The sequence below is a fragment of the Mustela lutreola genome, chromosome 1 (assembly GCF_030435805.1).
Source record: "Mustela lutreola isolate mMusLut2 chromosome 1, mMusLut2.pri, whole genome shotgun sequence".
Taxonomy (NCBI): domain Eukaryota; kingdom Metazoa; phylum Chordata; class Mammalia; order Carnivora; family Mustelidae; genus Mustela; species Mustela lutreola.
This window is the reverse complement of record NC_081290.1, coordinates 110,557,141-110,572,179: the sequence shown is the minus strand read 5'-3', so window position 1 is coordinate 110,572,179 and position 15,039 is coordinate 110,557,141.

Genomic DNA, 15,039 nt, shown 5'->3' with positions numbered 1-15,039 from the left:
CAGAGCAGAGAGAAAGAAGATAGGGCAAGTAAGGTTGGAACTATCCTAGTATTTGGTGAATCCTAGATGAAACACTTCACAAACATCAGAATCCCTTTCTAAGCAGTTTAACTATAATTTCAATAACACAAGAACACACCATCTTCTGTAATCATGACTGGCTGAGCCAGAATTTGTGAATTCAATGACACTGACTTTTCTTAGTGAATTTACTGCTTTCTTTATAAAATGCAGATTGTGGAGAGAAATGAACAACCCCAGGAGGCTCAATTCAAGTTTCTTGAATTAATTCATTTAAATTCAACAAATGTTTATGGAGCACCCACTGGGTGTCAGATCTCGGTGCTGGAGTAATTGATTCATAATGGTTTGGGTAGTTATTAATTAATAGCATTTGCAATACTTTCACTATTATATGTTTGATTGGGTGGGGTTCTGAGATAATGAACGTATTAAAATCCTATAAATTTCTAAAGGAAGAATACAGAAGGATAAACAAATGTTATTTTCTGTACTTATAACTGTCATTTCTTTGTAACAACCTCTTTGCTTAGGAAATTGTGCTTTAAAACAAATATAGAACATTCATAGTTGATAAGAAATGCAAATGAAAATCAAGTTTGCAAATTATTTTGAGATTTTACAAAAATCTTGACAACTCAACATCTGCTCCTAGAAAGTTACTGAGACATGCTAATAAATAAAAAAGGACAAAGTTTTACATAAAATCATGAGGCTAAATGAGACTTCAAGATGAGTGTATTTATTTTTTGTCCTCTCAGTAAAATAATATTAAATCCTTTATAGATTTGGCTAGTCTATTCATGCAAAACTCCTGAAGAAAAGGGTGTGTGTGTGTGTGTGTGTGTGTGTGTGTGTTTTAAGCTGTGGCAGGAGATTAATTTATTCAGTAAGGTAAGATTTACTGAATTTTGTAGCAAGCCACTTCGTATCTCTTCATATGGTCAAAACTCATTAAGCCTACTATTTAGCTGCCAATTTCGTTTTTTAATTACTGAATTTCCTTTACACTTATCACAGATTATTCTGAAATATTTTACACCCCTATGCCTCTGTTCAATAGCCTCTAAAATCTACTCTTAAAATTCTTCCATAATTCTTTTAATATGAAGTATATCTAAGCATCTAGAACTTTGCAGCATGTATATAGTCTTAGCAGATAAACTCAGAGGAGATGCAAGGAAGGTAGGAATCCAAAATTTTTGTTTTATACCTAGTTTTGACACACCAGTGGTTTATGTGATTCTGAATCCTAATCACTGGTGAAGAATTACTGATACAGGATGCTTGAATAGTTCAGATCGGGGACATGAAATTGGACTTCTGTTAAGTGAGGTATCCATGGGTGGTGAAAAGCAAGAAAAGTAATTCTGAAAGGAGTTTCTCAGAGAGAACCACTGACAGCTTTGCCTGCTTACTCCATTCCCTGAAGCCAAGTGGATTAGAAAACAGGTCTGTTGTCAGAGCTCAGCATGTGGCAAATCCCAAATGCACACCAAGGAAGGCTACATGTATGTTTTTGACTAAGAGGGGTCTATGGTGCTGGGCGCCCTCTGTAAGAACTCCAGTACTCAAACCCTGGTACTCAAATATCTCCTAGCCTGCCACCCCACATCACTTGTCAAAGCACCAGAAAAGGGATTTTGAGTGTCACACATAGTGTATTTATTTATTTATTAATATTTATTACTATAGTGGTTTTTTAGGTGTCCTTTAAACTCATTATTTTTTATTTCCTTTTACATTTCTGTATTAACTGCCTTTCTGTAATTGTATAACTTTCAAAATTAATAGTAACTTTAAAAAATCTTATTTTTAAAGAATAATTAGAATATTATTTCTTTAATTTGATAAATAAAACTCCTTCTTCAGATTTCTCATATGCCCAGTAAGTTAACATGCACATCTACTCATTCAATCCATGTATAATAAGCACACTCTCTATATGCTGGTGCTAAGCTTTGAGTTCAGGAATCTTTCCTTTCTTACTTTTGAAATAATGAAAAATTACTTGCCATAAGACAAGATAACCATACATTATGGGAATTTTTACTAAGGCATTTAAAGGTATATTATCTTTTTGCATATGTTGGGAATTAAGCATATGTATAAAACTCACCAAAAAAAGATCAATAAAATATATTAGCCACACTTAAGTTCCAAGTGATATTTTAGAAGTAAATCAGCCTAAAAATAATAATTAAAAAATGCTTGTACCATTCTCTCAACAACCAAAAAAGAATCAAATTAAAAGACATAAAGAATTGAAGAAACAAAAAGACAACAAAACAAAATCAACCAGGAAGTTTAAACCATCCATGGACTTCTTTCATTGTCTGTATCCCTCCTTAGGTGACCTCATATAGTTTAGCACATTACATACTGTATTTAGGTTCATGTCTCCAAGCCTTATATATTTTGTCTAGATTACTCCCTTGAACTTCAGACATATACTCAACTAGCTCTTAATCCTCTTCCCTTGGCTCTCTAATAGACTTCTCATGTTAAAAACTAGACTTTTGAGAGTTTCCCCCAAATCTGTTTCTCTTACAGTTTTAGTTTTATCTTCTCAGAAGCTCAGACCAAAATCTCGAGAGTCTCCTTTATCTTTTCTTTTCCTTCACACTCCTATCTCATCTGTCAGCAAATCCTATTGGTTCTACCAAAATATTTCCAGAATCTGGCCAATTCTGTCTAACCCCACTGGTACCACCCATCTCTCACCTGAATCATGATGTCTCTGTTTCTGTCTTTATTAGTATTTTCTCATTCTCTTCTCAAAACAGACACCAGAGTGATCTGGTCAAAATCTAAGTCAAGTGCCTCATGACTGCTCCTAACTCTCCATTGTCCCACCTCACTCCCGAGTAAAAGCCAAAGTCCTTATAATGCCCTCCAAGGAGCACTGTGATGTGCCTCTTTCCCATGGTCTCTCTGATTTCATCACCCATTAACTTCATGCTAGTTCAGTCCACTCTAGCGCACTAATGTAACTGCTATTCCTTAAACAATAAGCTCTCCTCCAGAGCATTTGTATCTGTTCTTAATAGCCCACAAGGATGAACCCTGGTCTCCTTTTTGATCTCTCCTCAAAAGCCCCAGGAAACCTGAATCAAACCAGACAGACCCAAGACAAACAAGGCTGGAGAGCTTGACCAAGTAAGGTAGAAAAGGCATGAAACCTTGCTCCCAAAGAAATTCCCTCCCCAGATAAGAACTCTTCCACACCTTGATTATTAATAACTATCGACTCTTCTGGTGACCTTCCAGAGATGGCTGGGCAAAGACCTCAAGGCCCAGGGATCTCCCCCATTCACCCGGCAAACCTTGGCCATCCTGAACAAAATTGCAACCCTCCCCCCGTCCCCCCCCCCGCCCCTGCCGAAACAGAGATTCCCTAACTGCCTCCTGCTTTATTTTCCTACCTAGAACTTTTATTTATCTTTTTAATCTTATATCCTCCCTTCTCCAATGTAAACTTAAGGACGGCAGGTTATTTTTGGTCTGTTTTATTCATTGTTGTATTTCCTCCAGTGCCTAATAGAGATGTTTTGGATGTAGTTTATTTGTTGAATGAATGAATGAATGACCCATGAGCTGAGGGTGGTACCTGGGGTAGAAATATGGGGAAAGGCAAAAGAAACATGTTTAAGAACATCTAGATAATATATATAGCTGAGTTACTTCTCTCATCAAACAAATTAATAGATGGTGAAAGTAACTCGGTATTGGCCAACTTTTGTTGTTTCACTTTGTCCACCAACCAGCCTCATTGTAAAAGCTGGCTCCTATCTTCAGAGACCAGAGACCGAAAGGCTTGCGACTGGTCAGTTTCTGGCAGGCATGCCACCACCAGATTGCTCTCATAGCAGAAACTCTCAGCTAAGTCAGAGAGGGAGTTCCTCAGCTATACACATGCACAGACCCAGTGCATTTCTCAAGGTCTTTGAATTTACATAAGAAATAGTTAAGTAGCTCAACAGGGTAAACACAATTTGGAATGACTTACATTTGCAGTTCCTTTAAATAAGCTGAAAATGCTTTGGGAAAAGATACTGTATATACGCAATGTGGAGGGATCTGACATTTTTAGTAATTGACTATATATGGAAACAATTAGAAAATCAGATGATAGAAGCTACACTTAGTTTTATATTTTAATAAGATCAATTGGTTAGATTTTTTTTTACCATGTTTTGTAACAAATCATCTATTTGATGCAGTAAGCCCAAGCAAACATAAATATGACCTATTTCTATGGCTGAGGCCCAAGTGACAAGGATTCAGAAGTGCCATATTCAGAATATAACTCACAGATAATTATGTTCCATATTTGTAAGGAATCTAGTACATAAATCCTTAAACGGAGCAGTTTAACCAACTTTAAAAGAATGAACAGCTGAATGGAACTGTAATGATATAATGTAGAAGCATAAAAATTGAAAGAGTATAGTCACCTTGTAAATTTTCTCCATTTCATATTTATGTTCTCTCCTCTATTTATTGTATCATATATCAAATGATTCTACTTTCTAGGAAACCTATTTTTATGAGAATAGCCCCCACAATACATTCAGTCATGGTAAATCTGGAGTAAGAATTTAAGGAGACATGACCTCCTATAAGCTGCAGATGGCCTTGTATGAGTTCAACCGTTTTGAAATGCTAAGAAGCTCCATGGACATCTGTCAAATGGTGGCATTTAAATGTTCACTAATCTAAGGTTTTCTTGAGTGAAGAAGGCGTCTGGATAAATGTGCACATTTGGAAAGCAATGGAGTCCTAGCCTGTGCCACATAGCCCTGCGGAATACATGGCATGAGTCATGAATAATTTGGTGAGCTCCCCAACAAAAGCAAATCATGTTGTACTCTGAGCTGATCCTTCATCTTGAGTGTCAAATTAAAGTGGTTAATATACCCATTGGTCTTAGAAATAGCTTAATAACTGTTGGTAAAATCAGATTATGTAAATTGCGACTAAATTGCCACATTCATGATTGGTAAGAGGCTCACTACATTCTTGTAAGGTGGTATGGAAAGCTATCGTTCATGGTGTGATGGCTGAAGTATTTAGTGATTACGTGACTTAAAAGACACTGATTTTTATAAGGTTCTGATATATAATTTTCAAAATATTCTTCTGTCTTTTGCTAATAACTACTTTAAGTATACATTGAATTCAAATACTCATATTTATTCTTCTGTCATATACTTGGCCTTCTTTAATCTCATCCAAGCATATTCTTTTATTAGAGAAGTAAAACAAATTATTAGTTTATTTCGAAGAGAAAGTCTATCCTTTTTAATAATTCAGATGTGTAAAATGCTTACAGTTTATAAAGTTCATGTATTTACAGAGCAGCATGTGCGATGAAATTCTTAAAACCAAAGTAAAACTTTGCATGGCATCAGTTTTACTCAGGAGTAAATATAAAAATAAGATTTTATTGAAACTAATGCAATATATTAAGAAGTAGAATTAAAAAGTTATATGCATTTTTTGGATTGAAAGAGAATATGTATGTATGTTTGCTTGTTTGTTTTTATTAAGTAAACTCTACACCCAACATGGGGCTAAAACTCACAACCCTGAGATCACGAGTCACACACTCTACTGATCTACTGACTGAGCCAGCCAAGCCCCCCCAGTTACATGCATTTTTTATAAAACACTAGTAAATCAAAGAAATTTCATATAGCCCCAGAACTGCATATGTACACCCCTCAGACCTTAAGATATACCTACATAGAAACTTTGAGACAACCAAATACATTATTTATATTATTTTAATCATTCTAACAACTGTATGTGACAGAAATCTAACAATCCCATTTTACAGACAAGGACTCTGAGGCTAAAAAGAATCCCATGATTAGCCAAAATGGTGAATTATTAAAGTGTGAAACCCTGTCTTGGGTCTCTGAACTATATAAGTCTAAATCTTCCTCAGTTTCACGCTCATTTTAATAATAGTGCCGAAGGACAAAGAGCTGCAAAGGAAAAAGGCAGTTAAAACATTAACAAGACCAGACCTAAACTATCAAATCAGGAGTGAACTTTTTTCTCTAACTCTAATATGTACTTTCTCTGATTTATAAAAATTCTATTCAATACCTTTCAGTAGTATGGCATTTCTAGTATGCTCAATTTCCAAAACAATCTAGCATGAATCACCCATTAGAAGTAGCTAGCTAGCTACTTACTTACCCAGTTATCTATCTCTATAACTGTGCTGAGTTAAATGCAAAAAATAAAAATCTAAAAGGAAATATTCCCTGACCACAATAATGACAACAATAAAATTGTTCTCTGCATGACAGACGTGGCCTGGTGTGATCTGTATTAGATGCCGTAACATGAACTAAATGCATTATATTAGTCAAAGGATCTCAGCAGCATATGCAGCTGTTAATTGACAAAAATAAATTCAGCTGGTACATGAACTCATCCCATGAACCACATTTTATATTCCAACAATTCATGTGAAACTGAATGGGGCCCACATGGCATTACAAAACAATTGTTGTTAGAAAAATTACCCCCTCCATGACCACTTGATTTGTATATTTAAATACTTTCATGGTTTCATACTTCATGCAGGCAAAGTCATTACTTAAAGGGGAGTCAATGAAGAAACCAAAAGAAAAAAATTTTTTGATTATTTTATATGTCTACTAAATACATAAATAAATAACTAGATCCAGTCCAATCGAATTTTAGAGAGGGAATGATTTAAAATGTGAGTCATGTGCTTGGTATTTCTTAGAATAGATAGAAATTTGTGAAATTCAAATTTCTAAACAAAGTGTTATCGATTAACAAGAAAGGACTTCAAATGAAATGTGTAATCAGTAAAATCTCTTTTCATAGCATAGATTGCATTTGTGTGACAGATTACGTTATGCTCCAGTTATTTAAAACAGGCATTTTTTTCCTCAGGTAGTAATTTTGACTCTTACCTGAGGATCAAGGGGGTATTTTTCTTACAAAAAACGAAAAACATATACAATAAATAATTTGTATTGTCTCACTTTACTAAATATGTTACATGTATTTTGTCCTTTAATTCTCACAGAAAAACTATTAGATATTTTATCTGCATTTTCTACAAGGGTTAAGTCAAGGTTCAGAGCAATTGAACAACTATCTCTAAATCATGCATTAAAACTGGTATGTTTTATCATGATGAACATTATGTTGAATCACTATATTGTACACTTGAAACTAATATACACTGCACTGGAATTAAAATTTAAAACAACACCTCTATTTGCTACCAGATCTATGTAACTACTCCAAAGCTGATGCTTTTAACTAATGCCATATTCACCTCTAAAAAAGTACAGGAATTAAAAAACAAAACCCAAGTTGCTTTGGTTATCTTTTCATTTTCTAACCATAGAAAAACAATACAATCCTAAAATCTTTAACTGGGTGTGGCAGACAAACCCAAAGGTAACTGTAAGGATCCCTGCCTTCTGGCATTCACACCCTTTCATTATTGCCTTCCCTGGAGGATGGGTGGAACCTGTGAGTAGTTTCTAAATAACCGAATAGGGGAAAAGGTGATGGATGCCACTCTTGTGATTACATCACAGTATATAAATCTCGCAAGCCAGTTTGCTTGAGAGCTTCTCCTTGCTGGCTTGATGAAGGACTCAGTTATATTGAAAGCCCACTTGGCAGGGAATCATGGATGGTCTGTAAGCCCCAGGGGCAGTCTCAGGTGAGAGTGGACAGCAGGTAAAAGGCAGGGCCACAAAGAAGGGAATTCTTGATGAGTTTAAAAGTCTATACAGGGGCACCTAGGTGGCTCAGCCAGTTAAGTGTCTGCTCAGGTCATGATCTCAGGGTTCTGGGATTGAGTCCCTTATCCGGCTCCCTGCTCAGCTCCCTCCTCCTGCTCCCCCTACTTGGGCTTGCACACACAAACACACACACACACACACACACACTCTCTCTCTCTCTCTCTCTCTCTCTCTCTCTGTGTCAAATAAATAAATAAAATCTTTAAAAAAAAAAAAAAAAGTCAGTGCATTCCCAGCTTGTTTCAACCACTAAGTTTATGGTAACTTTTTATGGGGCAGTGTAAAACTAACACTTCGAATAAGAAGCAGGGTTGGCACGAATTATTCAGAAAGGAAAAAAGGGACATCTCTATTCAACTCAGTTGCCTCTGAATCAAATCTGTGCATTCGCCATCCTTGAGATAACCACTATAGACTTCTAAAGCTACCTCAATGGTCTTGACCTTGAAGCTTGGAGCAAATACCAAAATGAATGCTGTCATGTTAAAGTGGACAGAAGTTTTGCTTTTTCTTGAAGTATTTTTATTCTGCAAGTGAGAAGTAATCTCCTGAGTCATTATTATTCAACATCAAATATGCAATATTTGAATTGAGATTTTGCTAATGCACCAGGCCAAAAAAAAGAACAACAATAATAATATTCTTTTATTTTTCTTGTTGTCCCTTGATTTTCTTGAGTGCCCTTTATAAAAAGTCAAGGCATACCCAGGGAAAAGAACTGAATTTTAGGAACTTTGGAGTAATGTTTCTTAATTTCAAAGACTATTAAATGTCAGGAAACCATCTGAAGAAAGGTGAAAATGTTTGGAAATTGTATTTTTTTGATTGTTGTTAAATCATGAATAGTGTTTGGAAGAAATTTAGATGGATTTACAAGCATTGTGGTGTTTCTTGATTTATTATTTGTATAGTTTCTATCAGTATTATAAAAATTAACACAAACTTTGCAGTTTGACAACATAAATTTACTACCTCACAGTTCAATAGGGCAGAAATCTAGTAGGCTTGGCTGGTTTCTTTACTCTGGGTTCCACAAGGCCAAAACAAAGTATCATCAGGGCTTTGCATTTTCTGGAGGTTCTAGGAAAGAATCCATTTCCAGATTCTTTTAGAAACCATCCATTGGCCGACTTCAATTCTAGGGGGTTGTGCTCCTGAGGACCTGTTTCCCTGTTTCCTTGCTAGATGTTGGCACAGAGAGTTGCTCTCGGCTTCTTGAAGTGACCACATTCCTTGGCTCATGGCCACCGTCCCTCATCTTCAAGGTCAGTAAAGGGCCTCACGCAGTTTTCTTGTTTCAAAGTTTTTTGTCTCATCTATCTGCTTCCTTTGTCTTCTGCGGCACCTCTCCACCTGATGCCAGAGTAAGTTCTTTCTGTTTAAGTGTTTGTATGGTTGAATTGAGCACAGCTGGGTAATCCAGACTATCGCCTTATCTCAAATACTGCCATCTTAATCATATCTGCAAAAATTCCCTTTTTTAATATATAACCATAATATATTCACAGTGGTGAATCAAGCAGTGGTCATCTTGGGGGAGGACCATTATTCTGTCTGCCATACTGTTCTTCAGATAAGTTACATTTTAATAACAGCTGTATAGAGCCAGAAATATCTTGAAGTTGGGGGAAATAGTGTCTCAAAGGAGTTTTCAGTTGTGTCGGTTTTGTGATCTCCACTTAGAATTAATCTAATGAGCCTGGAATGGGGCACACAATCTTGATTACATATAAAAACAAAAGTTCAAAGCAGAAAAGCATATAACTTCTTCTATCTCTTTCTTTTCTTCCATGTACAGAAGCTCATTTGAAAGCCTGTCTATAGCTACCAAGCTTCATAAACCTTTATGTTTTTACTATCTAGCTGTCTAACTATGATATATTCTTCTATTTTTCACTCTTTACTCTGAAAGTTAACTTCACTCTTTTTTTTTGTGAAAACGTTTACATAACAAAGAATTTAAAATTTTAACCATGTGTAAGTGTGTAATTCACTATCTAAAGTACATCCACAATGTTGTATAACCATCAACACTATTTCCAGTCTTCTTCTATCATCTCAAACAGAAATTCTGTACCCATTGAGCAATAACTCCCCATCACTCCTCTCCTCCCAGCTCCTGGCAATTTCTATTCTACTATCTGTCCTTAAAAATTTGCCTTGTCTAGATACCTTATATAAGTGGAATCCTACAGTTGCTTTCCTTTAGTGTCTGGTTTATTAGAGAGACACTAATGTTTTTAAGGTCCATCCATGTTGTAGCATGCATCAGAAGTTAGTCCTTTTCATTGCTGAACAAAATTCCATTGTATAGACACACTGCATATTGTTCATCCAATCACACAATCATATGTCAATGGACACTGGGTTGCTTCTGCTTTTCAGCTTTTGTGAATAGTTCTCCTATGAACATGGGTATGTAAATATCTCTTGGAGACACTCCTTCAAGTTTTTTCAGGTATATACCCAGAAGTGAAATTGCTGAATCGAGTGATAATTCTGTTTTTCATTTTTTGAGGACCTGCCTTACTCTTTTCCATAGCAGATGCACCGTTCCACATTCCCACCGACAGTATACAAGGATTCCAACTTCTCCTTGGCCATAGTTGTTTTTTTTTTTTTTTTTCTGGTTGTTGTCTTTGTTGTTGTTTCCTGTGTTTTTTTTATAGCAACTATCCTACTAGGTATGAGGTGGTATTTCATTGTGGTTTTGATTTGCATTTCCATAATGATTCTGAGCATCTTTACATGTGTTTACTGACCATTTGTATATCTTCTTTGGAGAAATGTCTATTCAAGTCCTTTGCTCATCTTATAATTTGTTTGTTGTTATTGCTGTTGTTTTTCAAGTTTTAAGAGTTCTTTCTACATATCAAAAACAACTCACATCTGATAGATATACAATTTACAAATATTTTCTCCCATTCTTTTTTTTTTTTTTTTTTTTAAAGATTTATTTATTTATTTGACAGAGAGAGACCACAAGTAGGCAGAGAGGCAGGCAGGGAGAGAGAGGAGGAAGCAGGCTCCCTGCTGAGCAGAGAGCCCGATCCGGGGCTCAATCCCAGGACCCCGAGATCACGACCCGAGCCGAAGGCAGCGGCCTAACCACTGAGCCACCCAGGCGCCCCTTCTCCCATTCTTTGAGGTTGTCTTTTCACTCTTTTGATAGTGTCCTTCAATGTACAAAAAAATTTAATTTTTATGAAGTCCAATTTATCTATTTTTTTATTGTTGCTGGTGCTTTTGATATCATAGTTGAATCATTGCTAAATTCAAGGTCATGAAGATTTTCTTCTTTGTTTTCTTTTTTTCCTTTTCTTTTCTTTCTTTTTTTTTTTTAAGATTTTACTTACTTATTTGACAGAGAGAGAGAGAGACCACTAGAGATGAAATATAAGCAGGGGTAGTGGGAGAGGGAGAAGCAGGCTTCCCACTGAGCAGGGAGCCCAAAGCAGAGCTCAATTCCAGGGCTTCATCCCAGGACCCCGGGATCATGACCTGAGCCAAAGGCAGACGCCCAGTGACTGAGCCACCCAGGCACCCCTTCTTTGTTTTCTTTTAAGAGCTTTATGGTTTTAGCTCTTCTGTTTCTGTCTTTGACCGATTTTGAGTTTTTACTGACTCTTAAACATAATTTATTCTTCCATTTTTAAGATTTCAATTCAGACAGCAAAAAGTGTTGTTCAATTTAAGATTTTTTTCTTTTTCTTTTTCTTTCCTTTTCCTTTTTTTTGTGTGGGGGGGTTGGCAACAGAAAGATTTTCCCTTCGGTTTCAGTTTCAACTGGAAATCTAAAATTAATAGTCTCTGATCACCTGGTATTGTATTTTACTTATTTTAATAACTGTAACAGAGAATGAAGGGGTAGATGCTTTATAACCTATGGCCACCAACCTTTTTCTCATAAAATGCACATGTCAAAATCTAAGGAAATGAATTTTCTTCAGTTTGGTAAGAAAGTTGTTAAATTTGTATACTTACTATTGTGTAGTAAAGGATCTGATTGGCTTTTGTTCCCAGTTCTTAGGAAACAACCTCTTAACCCTTGGAATTTCCCAAGTGATAGGGGTATCTTTGTTAACCAGTGTGGACCCCTGGACCACATTTAATAGTTTATGCTAATGAGGTGACTTCTGGTGGGCCCTGAGATAGTTTATGCTAATGAATGACTCAGAGCAGGGGCTGGCTATTCCAGAAAGACCAATCATGTGAGTAAAGTGTTTGGACTTTGAACTAGGTGATATCAACCTTACCTCTGAAGAGGGTGGGGAGGATGGAGATTGAGTACAACCACATGGCCAATGTTTTGTTCAGTTATGCCCACATCATAAAGCCTCAATAAAACTTTGGACACCACAGTTTGGGTAAACTACCTCACATTTTGATTCTGAAAGGGCCATACATTCTTGAAGACTCTGCATTTGGAACTCTCCCAAACTTCACCCTAGGTACCTCGCATTTGGCTGGCTCTAGTTTATATCTTTTTGCTATGATAAAACTAATTATAAGTATGGTGCTTCCAGTAAGTTCTTTGAGCCTTCCTGCAGATTACTGAATTTGAGGGGTATCATGGAACCCCTGAATTTATGGCCAGCTGGTCTGAATTGAGGGTGGTTCTGGTGGCCCCCAAACTTGCAGCTGGTATCTGTAGTGAGGGTAGTCTTACAGAAGAGGAGTGTGCAATTAACCTCAAATATTGCAAACTCCTACTACCTATTAAAATAAATACCGTACAGGGACATCAATAGCCAGCTACCTTTGTGTTAGGATACCTTAGTGCTAGCCTTGCCCCTAAAAAATTGAAATTTCACACTTAAGAAGAGATAATTAAAAACTATGTATCTTCATAGAGTTCTTTTAAAATTCAAATGTATCTATGATTGGTAACATATCAATTAATCACCTATATCTAAAATCACTTAATTTGTTAGAGCAGTGAAAACAACCTGTAATGATGTATGAAGGATAAGAGCCTCAAGAAAGGATAGTACCCTGAGATAATTTTCAAGGTTGTGTTTTCACAAGGAGCAGCATGTCCTCTGGAGATATAAGTAGAACACTAAAGATAAGGGACAAGGTAGTGTAAGAGCAGAGTAGGAGTGCCCCCAACACTAACTATCAACTTAATTATTTTCCTTGAGGCTAACTATACATTTTGAAATAAAAATTACTCGTTCCAAAATTCCTAGAAGATAAAATGCATATTTGTTTCCCTTTTTGAAAAAAACCTTCCTAAGCTCATTCCCCTTAAGACAGATAACAAGAAAATAAGAGGGCAGTCCCAAGCCATAAACCAACAATGAAACCCAAAGACCTTTATTTGTTGTTGTAGGTATTCATGGAATTATAGACCAGTGAACTGAATAACTATGAAGCAGACTCATATGATTCACCAAGGAGACTTCTAAGTTGTAAAATCTATGCATTAAATATTCACTCAGCAGTACCTGTAGCTCATCTTTGCAGTAAGTTTTACAGATCATTCAAATGAAAAATCACAATCAGATTGTCTTCAGTAATCTTATAATTATATTGGGAAAATATTTCACATTTTAGTGACACAAACAAATGTGGCAAAAAAATAATTCATTCTGAGAAAGATTAATAAATATAGAAATACATGAAAGGCACTAGTTACTTCTAGGTGGGTGTTTTAGAAAAAATCTACATAAGGTCATTTCTGAGAAGGATTTACAAATAAATACTTTGGGTAGACAGAACAAAATATGCTATGTATGAAGAATAGAAAATAGTGGAAGCACAGATTAAAAGAGAAAGCAAAATAAATATAGAAAATGGGACAAGATCTAGCTTAACTTAAACCAAGAGCTAAACCCAAAGAATTTTGTGTAGGAATAGAGAGGTTCAATTAAGAAAGTTCTCCTATGCCCTCCTAAGACTCCTGGGCTTTATTGGGTGGTGGAAGCCAAGTAAAGGGTTATCAGGAATGGTGATTACTGTGAAAAATAAAACTGAACTCTGGCTTTAGTGTGGAAGGGGATTTCATGGGAGTGGAATGAAGGCAGGGAGAAAAGTTAGGGGGGTATTGCAATAATCATGCTGAATAAAGATGGATACTTAATACTATATTATGGGTAGGTTGAGGGCAGTGAGAGAAAAGGAGAGAAATTGAAGATATACAAGGATTCTTTCCCAGGGAGCAGGTGAATGGTGATGCCACCAACCATTGTTATTAGAGATGAGGCAATAAGAGAGGTCTTGAATTAGCTCAGTTTTAACATGCAGTGTTTTAGGTATCTGTGGAAAAGTCGAGGACAGGTAGAGATATAAGTATGGAACTCGGGAGAAAAAAAACGCATTCTAATTTATATCACTGAGAGTTATTTTCATGTTGATTCTAGCTGAAGCCTTGAGAGTGGGTGAAATCACTCAGAGAAAGTAGATGCAACAAAAGAAGACAAGAAAAGAAATAATAAACCAATGAGACAGAAAAGACAGAGAATCCAGTAAAGAAGAATTATATAGAACAATCTGGAAAATGGAAGAAAAAGAAGAAGAGAGAGGGGTGGCCTCCAAAAGAAAGACTTTGGGTAAGCAAATTAGTCTCCACATTGTGGGTGAAAGTTTGATAATCAATGGAAGGGCTGAGTCATATCACCCTGTTTTTCTTATTTCATCATAAAAGAGTGAGAACCAAAAAGAGATCACATGCCACAAAATAAACCACTTTAAGTTCACCATATGGATCTAGAATATGGTTTTTTTTCCTTTTCACTTACTTTTACTTGTAGGCAAGGTTTGGTTATTTTTATTATTCTAAGTGTGTATAAGTGTGGCACAAAAGCTAATCTTAATAAAGGTAATATAGAGAAGCAAAGTCAAGTCATCCATACTACTTCCATATAGAGATAATAGTCATTATATGTAATAACTATATATTTTTAGGTAAACATCTTTCTGAAGGTCCATGCATTTTTTACATAATTGAGATATTACAAACCGAGAGAATACAACTTTAATCATAGATTTACAAGCAATTTCCATGTCTTTAAAAAACTTGTAAAACATTTTGAAAGTCTGCAAAAACATATTCTAATCCATTTAGCCATTTGCTTATATTAAGTATTTAGTTTATGTTCCTTTCACAATTCTAAATAATGTTTATGCATAAAACATTGTATACAGGTTATTATTGTAATAAATATTAGACATTATATTACAAAAACAATGGGTAGAATTAAGA